We start from the raw sequence: 16,134 nt of genomic DNA, 5'->3' as shown, positions 1-16,134 counted from the left end.
GTTTATCACTGGGAACTAGACTAAGGGGTGTAAGGTCTGGGAACTCTTGAGTACAAAGTCTGCAGATGCCCTGATGGTGCATAGTAGAGACCCTGTTCACTACTATGTTGACCTCAACATGATTCTGGGATGCTCAGACAAGGCGTACTGGATACCAACAAGAGGAGCATGATACCCTGGTACCTGAGTGTTAATATTTTCCCTAGAGATCCCAAAATGGCCATGTGAGTATTGTGAAATCCAAAGACAAGGTCGTGCCTCTACGTCACCTCAGAGTATAAGGGTAGGAAGTCAGCCAGCTGCCATGATCTAGCCTGTCCCTACCAGGCCTTCTTGGAAGTTGTTTGGGGATTTGGGAGGCATTTAATGAAATCATATAAATACAAAAAGGAATTATATTTATATTAAAAGTGAGCACTATTGCTTCCATAATATTCACATTAATGTGGTTTGTGAATTCATATTTTTATTGATCATCCAAAACTTAGCTTTTTAATCACAGAAGATGGGAAAACTTAACAAAAGTAGAATTTTAAGGTCTTAAGTATATGGAAACGCTTCTCAACTCAGGAGACAGCGATGAAGAAAAGTCATTTATCTTTGTGCCTCCATGTTCGTCCTCTTAGCAGTGTGTATAGGGGTACCAGAAAAAGAGATGACGATTGCTGGGGACAACTATAAGCCAGGAACCTTTATTTATATGATATTATTGAAAATGGAAGTTCATATGAGTTATTTCAATGGGGAGAATATCACTGATCTGAAGGTCAGAGTGTCTTAGCTAAAGTGTATTGTCTCAAACTTTTAAATAATGACAGATTATTATTGCTGCTGCTGCTGCTGCTGCTGCTGGTGGTGGTGGTGGTGGTGGTGGTGGTGGTGGTGGTGGTGGTGGTGGTGGTGGTGGTGGTGGTGGTGGTGTGGATGCCACAGCATGCGTGTACAGATCTTTGGGGTTCTGGAGGTCTAATTCAGGACATCAAGCAAGTGCAGGTATCCACTGAATGATCTTACTGGCCATTGCTTCAGACCTTTATCAGGAGTTGACAATTGCAATGGGGGAATGGTGGCGAGAGGATTTACAGTTGATATTTAACCATCAGGGAACTCTCAGTCCCCTGCATGTTTATCTGTGTCTACCTAGGTCCAAGGAGAAAGCAGTACTTCTAGCTAACCATTCACAAGATACAAAAGGGGACTTGAAGACTGGTGCTACAGCTTCATCATAGGGCAGGGCTATGGGGTAATGAAAGAAACAAAAATGAGACTGACTTGGGTAAAGAAGGGTCTAGCCTAACCTTGCAGTCTTGTCAGAAGGTTTAGGCAAAGGGGCTCTAGTCTTGTCAGTATTTAAACCCCACTCAAATTATACAGTTTTCAGCATTTTCTTAAGAGTAAGAAATTGATGTTAAGCAAGGTTTGAGAGGTTGGCTGAGATTGCAGTGACAGAAATGGAATTTAATCCCATCCCTTTCTGCCCTTTGTTTTACAGCATCATGGTATTCAGCTTATATTGAATAATACCATGCATTAACAGTGGAAGTTAAAGTTAATGGTATTTTGATTATTTTTTCATATATACACTTCTTTGTTTGCAAAGAATGGCTTTCAAGGAATTAACCCTGAATATTCACTAGGTGGTTTATAAGTGTATAGGTCCTCGCCACTAATCACACTGCCTTTTATATGTGTGACTTAGGAGAAATCTAGAACTGTATCTTTGTGCCTTTTTATTTACAGTGAAATTTTGTAATAACTCCTATAAGATAAAAGTATATCTAATTCAAAGTATATTTTATCATTTCCTCCTCTGCTCTGTGTGATTGGTATGAGAAGATTTCAGACCCTCAAAGACCTTGACAGAGTGGGATGGGGTCCTGCAGAGAGGACAGAAACAGAATGACTCTTAGGTATGTGCTTTTGCTACAGATGTTGAAGTGTGTGTGTGTGTGTGTGTGTGTGTGTGTGTGTGTGTGTGTGTGCACACGCCAAACATAAGAATTAACAAAGGTCAGTAAAGAAGTTAGTAAAACAATTCTTTTAGTCGGGGTTTTATTGCTGTGAAGAGACACCATGACCATGGCAACTCATGTGCAGCATTTAATTGGGGCTGGCTTACAGTTTCAGGGATTCCGTTCATTATCATCATGGCAGAAGGCATGGCGGCATCCAGGTAGATATGGTGCTGAAGAAGGGGCTGAGAATTCTGCACCGTCCACATTAGCAGAGCTTGAGCACTAGGAACCCTGAAAGCCCACACCCACGGTGACATACTTCATTCAACAAGGCCACACCTATTCTAACAAGGACCCACCTCCTAGTGGCGTCACTCCCTGTGGGTCAAGCATTCAAACACATGAGACTATGGTGGGGGCAAACCTATTCAAACCACTACAACCATTTAAACCAGTAATCTGCTAGACTACATTGTTTTAGGAAGATACATGCTGAGGTGCTGTTTCTCCTGGATCGGTGTCCTCACTGAGTTTATTAGTTAGTGCAGCTTCATGGGGCATTAGCTGTGCTTGGGAAACTCCCAGCAGTGAAATGGTGAGATGCACCCGAAACCTTCATCAGCACAGCAGGAGACGCCAACCGGCTGGCCTGAGTCATTTGGCATATATTCCATGCCTGAATTACTGTGGTAATTATGAGTGTGAGGTGATAATTTGTGCTTGCAGGTACTTTTGTAAAAATATGGGGCCCAACCATCTAATATTAATATATATAAAACATGAGAAGTATATATATATATATATATATATATATATATATATATATATATATATATATATATATATATCATGTTTTATAACATTGTTTTAGTAAAGAGAACAGATGTTGTTTAATAGCTACATTATGGTCTCTGAGAATAAAAGCAAAAATCGAAGCAAAGCAAAAGCTTCTTCTGTACTGGTGGCTGTTCTCCCTCCTAAGCACAGTAATTGTATCTATTCTAGGTAGAAGAAAAGAATGAGCAGTTCATGAAAAGGGTCCACTCTACCAGGAAGCTGAAGGGAATTTTTTCATTGCTAGCAGTGAAACCGTGGACTACTCTCTAACCTGAGCAAAGAAAGAAACCCTGCCTTGTGGCTTTTCTTGCCTCCTTTGGTCCCACGCACTGGTAATCCCATGAATTCTTGTGACAAGAAGCTCAGACACTGACAGGAGGCACTGTCTTAGGCACTGAACTGTTCCAGAATCTCCTACTGTAGGGAGGAAAGGCATTGTTGGGGGTGGGGGGACTGAAGCATAAACCTAGGAACTGTAAAACTAGAAAAGGGGGAAAAGCAAAATATTGGAGCTATAAATTGTGTGTTCTTTACTTGCACAGAAAGCATTCATGTAAGGAATGCATTAAGACATTTTGGAGAGGGCTGGAGAGATGGCTCAGTGGTAAAGGGCACTGACTACTCTTCTAGAGGTCCTGAGTTCAAATCCCAGCAACCACATGGTGGCTCACAACCATCTGTAATGAGATCTAATGCCCTCTTCTGGTGTGCTTGAAGACAGCTACAGTGTACTTATATATAATAAATAAATAAATCTTTTTTTAAAAGACATTTGGAGGTCTTCAGTGTTAAGAAACTATGTTCTGAGGGAAATCATTGGAACAGGTAGATAGAAAATGGGATCAATAGGCCAGAATTTGGACATGGAGCCAGTAGAATTAAATTCTAGGCTGCAGTGCTGAAATTATAATCATTGGTGAAATTAATAACTTCTCCTAGATAAGGATTAAAATGTATTTTTTACAGGGTTCCTATAGTTATTGAGTGTGAGAGTATTCTCTTTCTCAGACTGAAATGAGAAAGTGTGACTATAAACATTGGGGAAAGAGGAAAAATTAGAGACATACAAGAGACTGCAGAGAACAAGATGTACTTCAGTGACTTCAAGCATGATTAGAAGGACTGCATTCTCTAGACATTCATATATAGATCCTTTTAAGGAGTATCTTAGTTCTCCATCGTTGTAAAAAGTACCTGGAAGATCAACTTCATAAGGAGAAGGTAGGTGTCCATCCATGGTCACTTGGTCCTATTACTTGCTCAGTATGCCCTGGGGGAAATATGTGGCAAACAAGCCCTCTTCCCTTCATTTTATGAAGCAAAGAACCAGGGACCAAGGTTCCAATCCTTTTCAAGGAGTCATCCCAGGGACCTAACTTCCTTCCCCTATCCCTTGCCTCTCAAAGGTTCCATGAACACCCCCCCCCCCCCATAGTGTAAATGGGCTCCGTAAGGTGAGCTTTTGGGAGATTTTTTTCAGACTACCACATCTTCTGGCTTCATTCTTGGCCTGCTGAACTAGACACTCTGAACTAGGACCCACCCGAACTTCAGCAGAACCTCCAGGTCACACACGTGTGTTGAAACCTGGGAAAACAAACAAAAACAAAACCTCTGCCTCCAGGCTCTTGGTTTTGGTAGCAAGTTTTAGGAACTCTAGAACATTGAATATCTCTCCTAAACATCTTCTCCTTGGCTATTTCTTTAATGAAGTCTAGGTCCAAACAAGAACATGGAAAAAGCTAAGGAAAACTAGTGCTGGCTTTGGATCTACAAATAGCAGGTGCAGAAACATCACTGGGAGAGTTGTGCACGGCACTGCTCCCAGATGCCCGCATCCACGATCCATGTGTTAAAAATAACCCTTACCTGGAGACTCAGGGCATCCTCTTTGCTCCGTAGTGGGGGTCTCGAATTCTCTGTAGGTGATAAGAGCTATATAAGTATTCTCGTTTGGTTTTCACCACAGCCTGGTCAAACAAGCACTATTATTACTATGTCTGCTTGAGAAATGAGGGCACTATTACCCTTCAGAGGAAAGAGACCAACCTTGTGAGTCTCTAGCACTTGAGGGCAAGCTGTCTTACACCAGATTCCGAGCCTCTTTTACTCTCTTCTATATATAAAAATTAAAATATGAATTGCTCGAGGTATGACTTTATACTAATATTCATGCTGCCATCTTTCTTTAATAATACTTTTTTGATATTTTTATTGTAAAAGTAATAGATATTCACAAACTAGTCTGAGGTCCTCATCTAAAGTTATGATTTAGAAAAAAAAATAACCAGTACCCGAATGCATTGTAATAGTAAGGATGATCGTGACTATTTTGGTTCACTTCAGCAAACTGTGACCTGAGTTGAGTATACTTAGGCAATGCTGTATGCCAGAATCTCCTTACAGTGATTTATAACACACACTAAAGGCTCCAAAAAAAGCAATATATGGCCATTGTATCCAATTCATAATACTCAAAGAGTATGTACAAAGTAAAGTTTATCATACACTATTATTGATATGTGTTCCTGGTGTCTCGCACGGTCTAGAGGACCCCATAGCATGAAAGCCTCACCACTCACTGACTCACTGGGGTTAAATAGAGTTGAGATTTATATGTGTTTGATTGTGAAATGTCCTCAGGTAGACATTTACCTCTTCCATTTACCTCTGGGTTCGTGAGCACCTTGAAGCGTGTGGAGAAGAGGCTTTCAAACATCAATATGAGGTCACTTAGATGACTTGATAAAACACACACCACAGACTTTCTGATTCATCGGAGGGAGCTCAAGAATTTTCATTGTTTAACAGGGCCTCAGGTGATGCTGGTGCATCAGGTCCATGGACAAAACTTTCAGGACCACTGTGACAGAGTCCTTCAAAGGAAAACTCTTCCAGTCTTTGGAAATCCCTTAAAAGTCAAGCGCAAGAACATAACCTTGATGGAACCACTTAGAAGTGGATTCAGTGGCATATGGTAGCATGGTTAGTAGCACTCCTTTGTAAGCAGATCCATGTATAAAACCTCTATTCAGCTGTCCTCGTGTCTCTATGACAACAGTAAAAGTATAACAGAAAAAGAAGGAAAGAAGAGAAAAGCTGTTGACACCGTCGCTAACACATCTCAGATGTCCAGAGGAGTGTTGGTAGCAGTGGAGGGGACAGCAGGACAAGGCCAGTTATATCCAATCAGAGGCATGACATCTCTCACCAAAGTCGAATGAATGTGTGACATTTCTTAAGTGGGACCAATTCTACAAGAGGATGTTGATGCCACTGGCACTTTTAATGAATTATACATGATGCACTATTTTAAAATTTGGTGGAAAAGCGCCATTTACCCTTACGATGAGAGATATTATATAAGGAGTGAGGTTCTGGGTGAGTAAACAGGAGATGGTACCAACATAATGGATCACAAGCACACTCCCCTATGGCCTCCAGGACTTGGCAGAAGACAGACAGGAGCTTTCCAAAGCAGAAGAGTATCTCTTCTGTGGTTAAGGACTTTATCTCGTCAGCCACTTTTACAGTGCAGCTTTACCATTTCGATGGATTTGAGTTTTTAATCTCCTACATGCTGAGGTAATATTTAGCAAACTTTGCATTCACTGGGGAAAAAAACATTATCACACAAGGTTCTTCATTTTAGAAAAATGTGAGTGTTAAGATTAAGAATTTTCAAATAGGAATGGGTGGGGTTCTAGGAGGATTGGAATCCTAGGAGAATGTATTAGTTAATGAATCATCCATCTATCAAGAGATTTCCCACATTGCTCAGGGTGATTAGAGCAGTGGGAAAGGCAGATAGGTGTACACACTCCAGTCTTGATCCTTAAAAAGCTTTGAAGTTGTGATCAAGTCTCTCTTACTTTGACATTTCCAAAACACTGATCTAACCATTTATCCACCTTTTTACTGAGATGACATTCAGAACTTTGCTGTTTAAGGGGTTTCTTGGGGGAACAGAATTTCCCTCAGAGAAGTTTCTTTGTGTTGTGGACTGTGGTTCACCCTCCCTCACAGTTGGGCAAACTGCAGCAAATAAAGCATCAGTAGAGCGCTTAGCCAAGGGCAGCATGTCCGTGCCTCCCCTCCCCAACCCACATACACAAGAAGGAATCAACAGGGGAGAAACAGGACAGAAAAGGTGAGTTTGGATATGACTAGAGCATGGTACTCAGGAAATCACAGCAGCCAGTGAGGCCAACCTCTGAGGGGTGGGGGGGGGGGGTCATAAGCCCCTACCCCTAACCGAGGAGCTCCTTTCATGGGGAAGGAGGTCCTTTCATTTTTTAAAGGATGTGGCTCCCCGTAGGGTTGTCAGTGCGCCAGTGGATGGGTCATGCCCATGTGTACACTGACTGCACAAATCATACTCAATGAATCATTTGAAACAAACAAGCAAAAGACAGGAAACTTAGCGGAGGAGGTAAGGGTGGATCAAGTGAGGAGGAGCAGAGGATGAACACAATTAAAAATTCATTGTATGAAATTCTCGAAGAATTAGTAAAACCATTTCTATGTTTTTTTTTTTTAGAAATTTTTATACCCCTTCCCCCTCCCTTTTCTCTTTCCAGCCTCTACCAGCTTCCCTTCCTCAAACCCTTCCCATGTCTTCCTTTCTTTAAAGTTGATAGCCACCTTTTCTTAATTGTGATCATTACACACACACACACACACACACACACACACGTAAAACCTGCTGGATCCATTTTTGTTTTTAGTATATGTGTATGGTTTCAGGGCTGACCTTTCTGTATTGGGCAACCAATAAGAGGCTTCATCCTTAGGAGAATATTCTTCAAGCAATCATTATTTGCCTGTAGTTCTTCACTTAGTGGCGTGACACTGTAAAATGTATGCTCTTCCTTGTCAACATTTCCATTGACAATACAGTGTTCTGGTCTTGCTTTACATACGGTCATTTCAAGGAGAACCTGTGTCACCACAGACTGTCTGGTGTTCTGGTTCCCATGGTCTTTCCAACCCCCTTTCCACAGTGTTTTCTATGCTAGGGACATACGGAGCAGTGATGTAGATGAAGCCATTGGGCTTGGTTCCCCAAGATGTGTTAATCTATGCATTGTGTGTAGCTGTGGTGTTCTGTGATGTCTCTATTACTGCTTGTTTTAAGGGCTTCTTCGAGGGTATGAGGGTGATAGCTGCTGCTCTTATCTGCGGGTATTAGAAGAGAATTTAGAATGTAGTAAGAAAGCACGCTGGTCTAGCAAAGCCTTAGCAGCAGAGTCTTTTTTAAGGTCCCCCTGTTGAGAGGGCCTTGATTCCCATTAGGTAACTCTTGGTTGCTAAAGACATGGGAGTATCACTTTTTGCACCTTTGTGTGTATCTTGACATCTGGGAATTGTCCCAGTTTATTGGTGCTACAGTTGTTTAATGGCGTCCTTCCCTTGCCAGCTTGAATTGTATTTTCTGTAACCATGAAAGCTAGACCACAGGAGAGAGACTTAACAGATTAGATCCATCTTGAATCCTCCAGGTCTTTGTGTCCGAAAGTGTGTAGTCTCTTCAGCAATAGGGGCCTAGTCATATATCAATGTATAAGTTTAGGTCAAAATAAAAATAATATGATTTGTTAAAGCTTTATCAAACAGCCTTAGTGTTATTTGTCCCTTGTCTCTCTTCCTTCTGTACTGACCCTCATCCTTCTGCCCAGTAGAAGCCACCTCCTGTAAAAGTAACTTTTATTTTCCTATTGTTACTGTCAACGCGGAGGATTACTGCCTCCCTCTGCTAGCCTTGGCCTAGACCTGGATGCCTCTAGCCTTTCTGCAATCTATCTTAGGCCTCGACAGTTTTCAGCCTCTGAGACTCACTGCTGAATAAGCTCACCCTTTCTTGTTCTTTCTGAATTCTAGCCTGCTGGTTCAATTTAGCTCTTCTGGCTCAAAAGTCCTCTCCCAGCTGACTGGTCAATCTGCCTTTTCTCTCAGCCTCTGAATTGTTCTGCTTGACCTCAAACTAACTAGCAATCTTTCGTAATCTTGTGGCTCCTTCTCATTCTCTTGCTTGTTCTGTCTTTACCTGTGGCCGGCTTGTTCACTTTTCGATCTGTCTCTGTAAAACTCTCCCGGTAAAACTGCCTCCTTATCTCTCACCTCTACTACAGTGCTCTCCACGAACCCTACTGTGTTCCTGTACTGTCTCTCCCTTAAGTACTTTCTTTCTTCTCATGAGAACTGGGCATGTCCTATTATGTCAAATCTTTCTCTGATTCGTCACTTTGTCTGCCACTCAGTTAAACATCACTTTCAAACATGGAAGCTTCCTTTTACAAACTAACTTTACCTTCATTGTTTGGCTTTAGAGATAAGGGGTAGAGGCATGTCTGTATTTCATCTAGAGGGATTAAAGGTGTGTGCTAAAGGCTGAGCCACGTCTTAACTAGAAACAAGTCCAAATATCCTGTAACAACCTCCCACTATTCCATCCCCTACTTCGTATCGCCTTTATCCTGCTATACCTCCCTCAGCCCAACTTAAATGGCCCCTTTATAGCTTTCTGACTTCTGCGGCCATTTGATGACGTATATTCACTTCTGAGGATTTGGAATTAGGAAACACAGATAAGTCAGGACATGTGGCACTTCTCTTTCTGGGGCTGGCTTACCTCACTCAATACAATCTTTTCTGGTTCTATAAATCCACCTGCAAGTTTCACTTGTCTTTGCAGCTAAATAGTATTCCATGGTGCATCTGTATCACATTTTCATTACCCATTTATCTGTGAAGAGATATTCAGATTCTTTCTATTTCCTGGCTATTATAAACATAGTAGCCATGAACAATGCTGACCAAGTATCTGTGGAGTAAGATGTGGGATCCTTTGGCCATATGCTAAGGAGTGATATAGCTGGCTTAAATGGTAGGTTCGTTGTTAGCTCTTTAAGGATTCTTCATACAGATTTTCCAGAGTGGCTGCACCAGTTTGCATTCCTCCCACCCATGAATAAGGATTCCTCTTTCCCTACAACCTCACCAGCATATGCTGGTCTTAGTCATTCTGGCTGGGCAAAAATAAAATCTCAGTGTTGTGTTAATTTGCATTTCCCTAATGAATAAGAATGATGCACACATTTGAGATATTTCTTAGCCATTTTTATTTTTATTTTTTTAAATTCTCTCATATACTATGTCCTGAGCACAGTTTCCCCTCTCTTCATTCCTCCCAGTCTCCCCTGCCCCCCAAATCTACTCCCCCTCCATTTCCCTTCAGAAAAGAACAGGTCTCCCAGTGAAACAAATACAGCATATATAAGATACAGTAAGACTAGGGACACATCCTCATATCAGGGCTGGACAAGGCAACTCAGTATAAGGAAAAGGTCCAGAAAAAGCAGGCAAAAGAGTCATAGACAACCCCCACTCCCATTCTTAGGAGTCCTACAAGAACAGCAAGCTACACAACCATTATATATTTACAGAGGGCCTGTCTCAGACCTGTAAGATCCCCGGGTTGTCACTTCAGCCTCTGTGAGCCCCCGTGAGCCCTGCGTAGTTGATCTGACATTTTTAGTTCTTATTTTGGGAAAGTTGTATAGATCCCAAGCCCTTTTTTAATTTGGGTCATTTGTTCTCTTGCCTCTGCTTTTTTTGTTTTGCTTTGCTTTGCTCTATCTTGCTCTGTTTTAGTTCTTTTATATTCTGAACATTAGTCCCCTGTCAAATGTATGGCTGTCAGAGATTCTCTTCCATTCTGTGGATTTCCTCTTCATGAGATTTATTATAACTGCTGTAGCTGTACAGAGGCTTTTTAGTTTTACGTGGTCCCAGTTGTCATTTGTAGGGCTAATTCCTTTAAAAGAAAGAAAGAAATGCAGAGTTTGGGGCCTAATCTCAGAACCCTCAAACAGAGTCTACCTTTTCATTTCCAAGCCCCCACCCACCACCCCATGTTGTAATTTGAGAGAAGCCCTACAATAGAAAACAGAGTCTGAAGCAAGGATTTAAGTTCTAACTTTATGTGGAAGAGCAAGCCCAGGAGAGTAAGAACAAAGACCAAGGCCAGCAGCTCTCAACCACTGTGCATGAGCACAGAAAAGTATCCTTTCAAAGGAATGGCCAACACCCCCTGGAACACACAGATATTTACAAATGTTTTATAACAGTAGGAAAATTACAGTTGTGAAGTAGCAACAGAAATAATTTTATGATTGGGCGTCACCAAGACATGACTGTGTTGAAGGATCGCAGCATTAGGATGGCTGAGAAGCCCATGTCAAAGGAGGGTAAGATAAGGAAGCCACAGAACCCCGGGATGGGCCTGTCTGCACGCCTGGCTCACGGACTGGAATGGCACAGTGGGTGCATCCGTAGATGGCTTTTCTCTGTAGCTGGAGCTCCTCCCTCTACCCAGAGTCTGCAAGCTTCCCACTCACCTCTGCTCTCCTCAGGTTGATCTTCACACTGGGAGCTGATACCTCTGTTCTTCAGGGTAACAGCACTCAGGGCTGAAGGTAGACAGGTGGCTCTAGGTCAAGAAGGTAGAAATGGGAGGTGATTACAGATTAAGGGATCAGAGAGTTCACACAATTTGAGTCCGAGCATAGAGGATTATGGGTAGTCCTGTGCAGTTAAGTCAGTAGAAGTGAATAGGAACCACATTTATTAAACCACGGAACATCTTCCTCTGGCAAAGTAATTCACTGAAGGATTGTCAGTCTTAACAAGAAATCGTCATCACAACTTGGAGTAAATGAAGTCTTTTACAACACTTCCTGATCCTCCCTGATTCCTGAGTTATAATCCTCCTGTTCCTTCGACATCATTCAGGACTTACATTCTATTAGCTCTGCTCTTAGCTTTGTATTTCTAGCCCTGCTTCCTCACAATTACCATAAGCAAACCTGTGGTATGCTTATAATATTGCCCGCACCTCAGATATGCAGGCTCATCCTTATTCCCACAGTGTCCTAGCCCAAAACATGCATCAAGCCATGTCCCTACATGTGCACAAGCTAGAAATGAGGTCTATAATTAACCAAAATAATCTAGGCCAGAAAGCTAGTAGGCAAAGTATTGGCAACATCGGTGACACCAGAGAATGAGGGACGTCTCAGACCAAAGAGATGCTAGTAGTGACTCTCCCAAGTGTGTCAGCCCTGTGAGAAAGGCTGACTCACACCACACAGATTTCACCCAGCATGGAGTCCTGAAAGATTATGAAATGGGAAAGTACCTATCTGTCGTGAGAAACTACCATGGAGAATATAGCTTTTTATCTTTACTATTTCCTCCATCATTCAAAAAAAAAAAAAAACTCATAGGGCTCTGGTGCTCTTAAAATGAAAATTTCTCCAGTTATTTCTATAAAAGTGTCCATTTTATCGAGGAAAGTCTTTTCAAGTACAATAAGTAAAAGCGAGAAAGACACACAGCCGTGGAATTTTGAGTCATCTGCCTGTTTATGGACAGTAAATCTCCCTAACCTCTAGGGTTTGGAAAACTCAAGATTTCTGCAGCTGAAAATGTAGAGAGCCCCATTTCTCTCAGAGCAAAAGAAATTAAACACCTAGAGAGACACCAGGCTGAAGCTGCTTCTGAGGCAGCACTGGCCGGCCAGGTGCATGCGCAGGCCTCGAGCTCGTACCTATACTGTGCTCCACAACGGTCTTCGCGGTGTCAGCCCTGAGCTCTAGATGTTTGTCATGTCCTGAGGAAAGGGTGTCGTTTTGAAATTCCAGGCTCAAGCCTGTGCACCTCAGCTAACCGTTTCTCAGGAAAGCAGCATAAATGGTAACAGACACGGCCTGTGTCCTTCTACAAATGTGTTGTCGGTGAACATTTCACTTCTTACTCCTGAATAAAGTTAATAACAATCCCCACTTACACGATCATTTCTGTGTTCACATGATAATGGATATTTATTTCCCAAAGGCGGTTCATGATCTAGTTCTGGATTCAGAAGTACTGAAGATTATTCCTCACTTATATAAGAACATTCTCTTCTAAAGAGTTCACGGGTCTCAGGGTGACGAAGCCTCTGCTAGGAGGAGAGAATGTTGGCTTTCTTGATGTGTCTGTTCTCTTGGTTTGAGCTACTAGCAGCTCTACACCTCAGTAACATTAATGTCCGATAAGGTAAAATCTGCTTTTTCACCTGGAAAGACCATACTTGAAGACATGAGCTAGCCAGTGGCTTGGTAGCTTCGCTCTAATTATTGGAGCCTTTTGATAGTTTATGAAAATGAATGCATTATCTATCTTAGGGGACAAATATCCATGAGTTCTGACCATTCACTTTCACATCGAACCAAATCCTTCAATAATAATTACTCAGATAGACCCTGCCACTGCACACATAATACAAGTGTTGAGACCTTCTGTCACCATGTTGGTTAGCAGTGATCTATGGTATTTGATGACCCAACAGGAATGATATGCTGTTAGGTCCCATTTTATAACTGGTTATTCATAGATATTCTTCTAATCCTACAAATATAGATACTTTAAAATATAGTTGTTAACAGCTGATGATTCCAATATAATTTTCAGAATTTTGCACATTTTAAGAGAGATCCTTTAAATTCATAGACAGTTAATAAACAAGAACGTATATCATAGATAACATAGCACAGCAAACAGTGAGCCTATGTCCAGAGTTTTAATCTTAGAGTAAATAGTCTGAAAAAAACACGAAGTGTTTTTATTCAGCCTAAAAGTGAATGTTGAGATGTAGCAAAATAAAACATTTTTCATTTTTTACAAAAGCCCTGTTATTAACTCTGATGTATGTATGTATATATACATATATATATATATATGCTCTGTTTTAATATTTCAAAACATATTGCTGTACATTGCCAAACTCATACTGCATGCATTAAGCACATTGGGATTAAACACATTGAGACAGGTACAGAGACTCTCGTGTAGAAGATATGGCATTGTTAAGCCAACAGATGAGACAGCCAGGAGCAGAAAACACATCATCTGAGAATATTTTAAAATATGCAACTTGGGAAACAAATTACTCCACAGTTGTGTGCCTTGCTTCAAAATAAAACACTCATTTTTCCCTATGCTGCAGAATGTGAAGTGGTCTTAGACTGAGTTAAAAAGTTACAGAGGTATCTTGAATTTTTTAAATGCCATTTTCTTTGAATATAGAATTTGACACATCACCATAGCCCAAAATTTAATAAGGATAGGCTTTACAAGAAAGTTTCCTCAAAAACAGTCTCATAGTTTTACTTTGGAAGAAATTAAAATATACATGAATTATTAATTTTAAACATTAATAATATATCAAAATATTTACTTTGGGAAAATCCTCTGGATATTAAGCCCTAGTGGTAGCTTGCATTTGTTTTATATAAAAAAGGTTCAAAAGAGAGTACCAACATAAATATTTTTATATTATCAGAAATGTTGGTAGACATTCTGGGTTCCAAGTAGACCTGTCTTGTCAGTTGACTCCGGCATTCTAGAAAGCATGTTGATTCTTCTATCAGGATGAATGGAACATAATCTTTTATGCTTATTTCCTTTCCTTTCTCCCTCTTCCTGACATTCCTACCGTTTACCATACATCCTCTCATAGGAAATCAATTCTTTTTTTTTTTTTTTTTTTGGTTCTTTTTTTCGGAGCTGGGGACCGAACCCAGGGCCTTGCGCTTCCTAGGCAAGCGCTCTGCCACTGAGCCAAATCCCCAACCCCAGGAAATCAATTCTTAAAAACACCTCTTTCCTAGTACCCTTCCCCGTATGTTAGGCTTCCTTTATCGTCTTTCCTCTGGGCAGACTGTCCACATCTCTGTCAGATTGTCAATACCCTTCCATGGCAACAAATGCAGCACTAATCCTTAGGAAGTTCGGGGGTAGGGGAGGATGTTCTAAAGCATAGCTGGATTGAGATTTTTTTCGCTTAATTTCCATTAAACTAACTAGGGTAGAAAAGAATGTTTGTGAATAAGGCAGGATGTGCTTCACTCCTCCGATAAGCAGAGAATTGGGACTCCTATGAAGAGCAGATATGTGCACGGAAATAAGTGTACTAGGCTAAGAAGAGAGTGTGGCTTCATCGGTGCCCCCCCCCCCCCCCCCCGCAACTGCCACCTGATTTCATGAAGGGCTAAGAGGAGAAACCAACCATTCACTGGACCTCCCTCATAGAACTGTTACTGCTGGCAGGTAAGATGAAGAGATGCTCGCATCCTGAGTGCGCACCTGTCATAAACTGTGGGGCTCTTAGGCCTTCCTTCCCATGACTCAGAGAAAGGTAATCAATAGGAATGGGTGGTTTTACGGTATTACTTCATTTGCTTTGGCGTTCAAATGACAAAGAATTTCTTTTACGAAGTGAGCCAATTACTGGCACAGGCCAATAATTCTAGCTACTCAGGAAGCTGAGGCAGGAGAATTCTAAGGTCAAGGCCCGCTTAGACAAATTAGGGTAAACTTGTTTCAATTTTTCAAATAAATGGAAAGAGGGCTCCTGAGGACATCTTTCGCACAGTGCTAGAGGGCTTACCTAGCATGACCCAGGCTGCCAGTCTCCAGCATCGCAAAGGAATGAGAAGCTGGAAACTCTCCCTCAGCACACCAAGACTGCTGCTTGTGTTCTTAATGGAATCTCACTAAACCGGGTCAATGTTTCCAGATGCCTTAGAAATCCATGTAAAACAGTTAATGGACGCCTGGGTGAGTGTTCTGCTCTGTCCTGTGCTGAGGGCTTCAGGCTGTCTTCTCTCTTGGTGCTTTGTAGGTGGGCTGGCGACATCCCAGTCCTGACTGGACAGATGAGCAGATAACGGCTGAGATTCATCAGTGCCTGAGAGGACATCGAAATGGGCCTCCATTTGTCTTACTTTAACTCCAGTGCCGATTCCCCTCTCTTTTCTTTGCGCTGGAAATATCCTTAGTTGAGTTCCAATCAATTTCAGAGAGCTACAATTCCACAAGGAAGGCCATTAAACAGGGAGAATCAAACCGTTCCCTTTCAAATTGCTTTGAAGATGCCTATGGCACCGTGTTGATCTTTAAGAAGTATTTAAGGAAAATGTTAGCATCTTTGCCCAAAAAGAACTTTAAAGATACTAATTAACATGAAAAATGCATACTCAAATACATCTCTTTAATGAGTTACTGCTTGATTAAGCTATGCCTGTGGCAGTGCACAAACTTTCCAAATATTTAATTTATGATCAAGTATCAGGATTTTGTTCTCAAATGTAACATTTGGAATATGATAGCTTTCATTTTAAAAACTAATATTCCTTTGGGAAATCACTTCTGTCGTTTCCCCCCACCCACATATTATTTGCTGACAATGTATGGACTCTTTACTCTTGAAATTTTACAGGGAGAAGTTAACCATTGT

General features: G+C 41.4%; 1 protein-coding gene and 1 long non-coding RNA gene across 11 annotated transcripts in view; both read left to right on the top strand.

Annotated features, from left to right (window-relative positions):
• The window catches only part of Zfp385b (zinc finger protein 385B), a 378,470-nt gene that overhangs the window by 208,952 nt on the left and 153,384 nt on the right, over window positions 1-16,134 (top strand). The gene's annotated exons all lie outside the window — the stretch shown is intronic.
• Window positions 927-14,368, top strand: LOC134486395 (uncharacterized). Its single transcript, XR_010065247.1, has 2 exons — window positions 927-1,910; window positions 2,961-14,368. It is a non-coding gene; the product is annotated as an uncharacterized LOC134486395 (long non-coding RNA).

This window comes from Rattus norvegicus, chromosome 3, assembly GCF_036323735.1.
Source record: "Rattus norvegicus strain BN/NHsdMcwi chromosome 3, GRCr8, whole genome shotgun sequence".
NCBI lineage: Eukaryota > Metazoa > Chordata > Mammalia > Rodentia > Muridae > Rattus > Rattus norvegicus.
This window is presented reverse-complemented; position numbering and strand designations above follow the sequence as displayed.